The sequence below is a fragment of the Arachis hypogaea genome, chromosome 19 (assembly GCF_003086295.3).
Source record: "Arachis hypogaea cultivar Tifrunner chromosome 19, arahy.Tifrunner.gnm2.J5K5, whole genome shotgun sequence".
Taxonomy (NCBI): Eukaryota; Viridiplantae; Streptophyta; class Magnoliopsida; order Fabales; family Fabaceae; genus Arachis; species Arachis hypogaea.
Window position 1 is genome coordinate 28,897,925 of NC_092054.1, and position 6,330 is coordinate 28,904,254.

General features: G+C 35.6%; 1 long non-coding RNA gene across 2 annotated transcripts; it reads left to right on the plus strand.

Annotated features, from left to right (window-relative positions):
* Positions 1 to 520: 520 nt before the first annotated feature.
* Positions 521 to 5,235, plus strand: LOC112779857 (uncharacterized). 2 transcript variants are annotated; one of them, XR_011877736.1, is made up of 3 exons: positions 521 to 903; positions 4,441 to 4,731; positions 4,832 to 5,235. It is a non-coding gene; the product is annotated as an uncharacterized lncRNA (long non-coding RNA). The 2 variants fall into 2 exon arrangements; XR_003190895.3 differs by lacking the exon at positions 4,832 to 5,235 and having other exon boundaries at positions 4,441 to 4,762.
* The last annotated feature ends 1,095 nt before the right edge of the window (positions 5,236 to 6,330 follow it).

A 6,330-nucleotide genomic window follows, 5' to 3' on the forward strand; every position in this document is an offset into this window, starting at 1 on the left:
TATTGTTTAAAAAATTAAAATAAATTATAATATTATAAGGTAATAAAGCTGAGTTATAATTGATATAGAATAATGGATCAAAGACCATGAATTAAAGTACCAAAATACTTATCACGTCTACAAATTCCAATTTTATATAACTGAAAAGAATCTCCCGATCAAAGACCATGAATTGATATAGGCTTGGTAACACTGATAGCTCATATCAAGATTAATTGTAATAATATTGTAAGAATGTAAGTAAGAAATTATAAGAAGAAGAAATAGTGTATGAATTATTATTACGGAATGAAATACAAAGAATAGAAAATATGGAAAATGAAATTTCCTTCTTCGAATCAGGGATGACTTCTTACAAAACTTTACAATTTATGCATACGTGAAAATAAAATATCTTTTTTTCACTCTATAAAATTTCCATAACTAACTCTCCAGCTCATCCAAGAGAAATAATCCCCTACTTCGCACCCTCATCATCACTTTCTAACAATACCTTATATTCAGCTTTGCTGTTTGAACTGGCCCAATACTTTGTACTGATCCCATTTCCTCTTCTGTAGCTTGGTCATTGTTTGGGTTTATTGGCATGCTAACAACTAGCCTACCCTCCAAAACGACCTTGTCCTTAAGGTCAATTTTAGGGAACAATCTCATCAACTCTTCCAGATTCTCCCACATGATTTCATCCCTAGAAGCTCCTTCCCAATCCACCAGAACTTGTGTCCTCACGCCACTATCAGAAGTCACAGAATGACAGCCGAGAATAGTAATTGGGTGAGGCTGGAGCCACGGTGGAAGATCAGGTACTTCGATTGGTTCAGTTGGAGGTTCTCCATGAAACGCCTTCAATACAGCCAAATGGAACACCGGATGCAAGGTGCAACTAGTCGGTAAGGCTAAATGGTACGCTACCTTCCCTATCTTGTAGGTAATTTGAAATGGACCATAGAATCATTTCTTTAATTTGTTATGGGCACTATGTGTTAGGAATTTCTGGCGGTAAGGTCTAACTTTTAACAAAATACAATCCCCACTTCAAAAATATTCTCTCAGCGGTGTTGATCCGCTTGCTTCTTCATTTTCTCTTGCGCACATTGGAGGGAATAGTGTAGCTCTCAATGCAACGCTTCCCGCACCCTTAGAAATTTATCTACGGTTATGACTGTGATGGAACCCGGTAGGTAACCAGGAAGGATTCGCATCGAAAATCCAAAGAGGGCCTCATGTGGTGACATATTAAGAAAGGAATGATGAGAATTATTATAATAGAGTTCAACCCAAGAGAGAAAGGAAGATCACTGATTCAGGTATGAGTGAGTGAATACCCTCAGGTATTGCTCCAAAGTACAATTGACCACCTCTGATCTGTCTGACCATCACTTTGAGAGTGATTGACAGTGCTGTAATGGAGTTTAGTTCCACCAAATTCAAAGAACGTTTTTTTAGAATTTGCTTAGGAAGGGATCTCTATCTGAGACCATAGTGACAAAGAACCCATATAGCTTGACCACCGAGTTAATAAAAACGTTGGTCGCATCCTTTGCATTAAACCCATGTTTAAGAGTTGTAAAGTGACCCACTTTAGTGAATTTTTCCACCACTACTAAAACGGTCGTGCATCCCACATATTTTGGTAACTGCATAATAAAATCGAGTGAAATCTTAATCCACAGTTGCTCTGGAACTGGAAGAGGTTGCAGTAGTCTTTGTGGACGAGCTGGAACATACTTAGTCATTTGGCAATCCAAACATTGTTCTATAAATTTCCGAACAACAGTACCTAGCCAAAAGAACAATTCCACTAATGATTTGTAAGTTTTGAGTAATCCACCATGGCCCCCACGTACCAAGTTGTAAAACTCATATAAAAGCAATTCATGAATTCCGTTATAGTTAGGAACCCAGAATTTTCCTTGATATAGCAGCAGATTGTCTCTTACCCTATAATCCGCACTAAGCTTACCTTCATTAAGTTGTTGATGTAACTGTACCATGGTAGTGCAGTGATTATTAGCCAACTTGAAAGACTCCAAAAGAGATTATTGTACTGTAGAAAGGCTACAAAAAATAAACGGAGTCTTAAAATTAGGATGGCGTGTGAAAGCATCAGCAACTTGATTTAATTTGTTAGTCTTGTATTCAATTTCAAATTCGTAACCCAACAATTTGGCCAAGTCGTATTGTTGCTCCAGTGTTAAAATCACCTATGACATTAGTTCCTTTAACCCCTGATAATCTGTCTTTATAATAAACTGTTTGCCAAGGAGATAGTGACACCACTTAGCCACAGCCTGTGTAATAGAATAAAGCTTCCTTATGTAGGCTGAAGTAAAGCTCATCCTCGGGGTCAGTTTTTTATTAAAATAAGCCAGAGGGTGTGCATTTTACATTAAAATTACCCCAATGTCCTTGTGAGACACATCAGTCTCCACTGTAAAAGGCATAGAAAAATTAGGTAATGCTAGGACTCGTGTGTGAATCATGATAGTCTTCAGTTGCTCAAACACTTTATTCGCAGCCTCACCCCAGTGAAAATTATTTTTCTTAACCAACTTAGTCAAAAGCTGAGCAATTTGGGCGTAGTTGGCCACAAATTTGCGGTAATAATCTATTAATCTGAGAAAGTCATGTAATTGTTTGAGAAGAAATAGGTTTTTACCATGCTTGAATCACCTCTATTTTAGACGGATCAACAATTACCCTTTCTGCCCTCACAATGTGTCCTAAATACTCTACTTTCCCCCAGCCAAAGAGGCATTTTGACCTCTTAGTAAATAGCTGGTGCTGGAAAAGGGTAGTGGATATGAAGTCCAAGATGATATAAGTGGTCATCTCAAGTCTTACTATAGACTAGGATATGATCAAAGAAAACAGCAACAAACTTTCACAAGTAACAATGAAAAACCTTATTCATTGTAACCTGAAAAGTTGAAGGAGCATTAGTGAGACCGAGGGACATCACTACAAACTTATAATGCCCTTGATGCGTGCAGAAAGCCGTCATGGGAATAGAATTCTTATTCATTCTAATTTGGTGATAATTGGACCGCAAATCAATCTTAGAAAAATAAGCTGCACCAAAGAGTTCATCTAATATCTCATCAATGGTGAGAATATGAAATTTATTCCTAATAGTGATTACGTTTAGGACCTTATAATCGGCACAAAATTTTCAACTCCCATCTTTCTTCTTAACCAACAAAATTGGGCTGGAAAAAGTACTCTGACTCTCCCAAATTATGCCCGTCTCAAGCATCTCTGCCACCAAACACTCAATATCCTCTTTCTGAAAATGAGGATACCTATAAGGTTGAATACACACCGGTTGTGATTCCAGGTCCAGAGTGATGGTATGATCAATATTGCGGTGAGGGGGCAACTGAGTTGGCTCTTCGAAACCTGGCTGTACTCTCCTAATAATTGTTGTAATTTGGGCTGCAGCAAACTTTTGCCTTTCTCATTGTCAGTCACCACTTTTAGATGGTACAAAGTAGTGAAAACCTCTGAAGAAACTATCCTTTGGAACATTTTGTTGCTAATAGCATCAGGTTGGAGCAACCGCTCACCTTGAAGCTTTACCAAAATATTATTCACCATGAATTCCATCATAAGCAACCCATAATGCATAGTAACATAACCTAGGCACATGATCTGTTGAATCTCTAGGACAATGTCAGCCCCTTGGAGAACTATCACAAAGGTGCTAATGAAAAATTGATACCCCTGCATTACTAGAGGGATATTTTCACAATAAGCCTTGCAACCAATCATATATCTATTATCAACTAGAACCTAGAGTGGTGTGATTTGCTGAATTGGAAACTCCAGTCTCTCTGCCACACTTGCCTTCACACAATTATAGAAACTTCCCCTATCAATCAGCACTATAATCGGTTGTCCATTATAGGTCCCATACTTGGAGTGATATTGATCCACCATGGCACTAAAACTAACCTCCGGTTGGAGCACCTCTATCACAATTGGCCCTTCCATGCCTGGTTTATAAACAACCTCTGGTTCGAATTCTTTTAAGATCTCATGCATTTCTTCCTCTCCGATCAACAAGTAACAAGAGGTTATACATTTATGCCCAGATGTCCACTTATCCTCACACTAGTAACATAGGTCTTTATCCCTCTTCATCTTAACTTCAGTCGAAAGTTTCTTAAAGGGAGGGTTATATGGTGGGTGTCTTGTGTAGTTGTTTGGTTGTATGCGAAAGAGAGAGAATTGAGAATGACTAATTTGTTCCAAGGGCGGTTCATGGATGAATTGTTAAAGTTGGTTTGGGATGAGGTTTGTATAGATTTGATGGTGTTTGGTGTGTGTGATGTTGGTTTTTTGGTTTGGGTTCATTGCATATTTCTGGTCATAGATCTTTGCCAATGATACTGCATTAACATATGAAGTCAGCTTAGCTAACAATAACTCACATTTTAGGTACTCTTGAAGACCCTCAATGAATAAGGAGATCACCCAATCATCACTGAGGCCTGTAACCTGGTTGTTAGATCTTCAAACTACCCTTGGTATTTGGCCACTATATTGGTTTGCTTTAATTCTTTAAGGACAGCTTTGGAGTCGTAGTACTGATCCCGACCAAACCTGACAAGCAAAGCATCCAGAAAAGACTATCAAGTATATATAATATGATTATTGACCCCCAATGATACCAAGAATATGCAATTCCAGACAAATGGAAAGAAATAATCGTAAGTCTCATTTCCACAGGTACAACAAGCCATTCAAAATACTCTTTCACTTTAAAAACTCATTCATCCACATTACTTTCACCATCAAAAATTAGTAAATCAACCTTTGTACCTCTTAGTTGGTAGAATGATGGTTGTGAATGAAAGGTTGAGGATCCCGCATCACCGTCTGGTGTCACTTGCTTCAATCTGAGAGCTTTTGTCAACATACTTTGAATCTCTCTCAATGACTCTTCCAAACCATCCATGTGGATACTCGTGATGGAGACTTGACTGGCAACCTCCACATGATTCTGTTGCAGAATAACGATTTTTTTCTTTGTTTTGCTAGAGTTTATCGGAAGCCATCCTTCCCTCTCAACGAGAGCACCACTGATAGCTCATATTAAGATTAATTGTAACAATATTGTAAAAATGCAAGTAAAAAATTATAGAAAAAAGTAGTGTATGAATTATTATTACTAAATCAAATTGAAAGAACAGAGAATATGTAAGATGAAATTAAATTTCCTTTTTCAAATTAGGAATAACTTCTTATAAAACCTTATAATTCATGCATATATGAAAACAAAATATGCTTCCTCCACTCTAAAAAAACCCCGTAAATAACTCTCCAACTCATCTGCTTCACACTCTCATCATCATTTGCTAACAAAATCCTCCATCTAAGATGAAATTTTTTTTTATTCTTTTTGTATTGGGCTTTGCTGTTTGAACTAACCTAATATCTTGTACTGATCCCATTCTTTTTGCTGTAGCTTGGTCTAGTGTTTAGTCTTATTGGCATGCTATCACTTGGTAATTAATATATAATAAGCTTTTATTGATTATGTTAACTATATTACGAGACAATTTATTTTAAAAATTTAAACAGTTAGGTAAAGATATATATAAAAATAAAATAATTATACTATTTAGTTCTCTCATGTAAAAATTAATCTTTTTTAATATAAACTTAAATATAGTTATACATTAATTTATTTTTGTCTTGTGCTAAAATTTTATCTTTTTCAATAAAATGAAGAATAATAAAGACCAAACGCAAGATTTCTTAGTAAAAAATATAATATTATATATATAATGAAATAATATAATAAAACTTAATTCGTTAAATAATAAAAATAATTACATTATCTATTTTAATTTTATTCCAGCGTATACATTACCTTTGTTTAATTTATTTTCTTTTTCTTTTCTGACAAGATGGTCACTACAGTTGGCCATGGCCACAGATATAGTGAATTACTATTTCGATGATTGGAATCAAGTCCATCCATTTAAAGCCCTACCATCAAACAAATGAGATTAGATTTTGGATAAAGATTGTTTGCAATGTTGATTCTTTTCCTTTTTATAATCCCCTATATCTGATTTATATTCTCATATCATAACCGTACGGATCTTATGATTTAGCTTTATACTATTCGCATTCTATTACTAATTAATAGTTATGTTAAAGTTCATCTATGAGTTTTTAAAGTTAGCTAAGTTGTAGCATATTTTTATGAGAAGATTGCATTATCTTCCTTTTCTTTTTCATTTTATTTTTTCCGGTTCGATCGGATTTTCGGAATGAATGAATGTTATGTATACCAAATTACCAATAGTCCAATATACA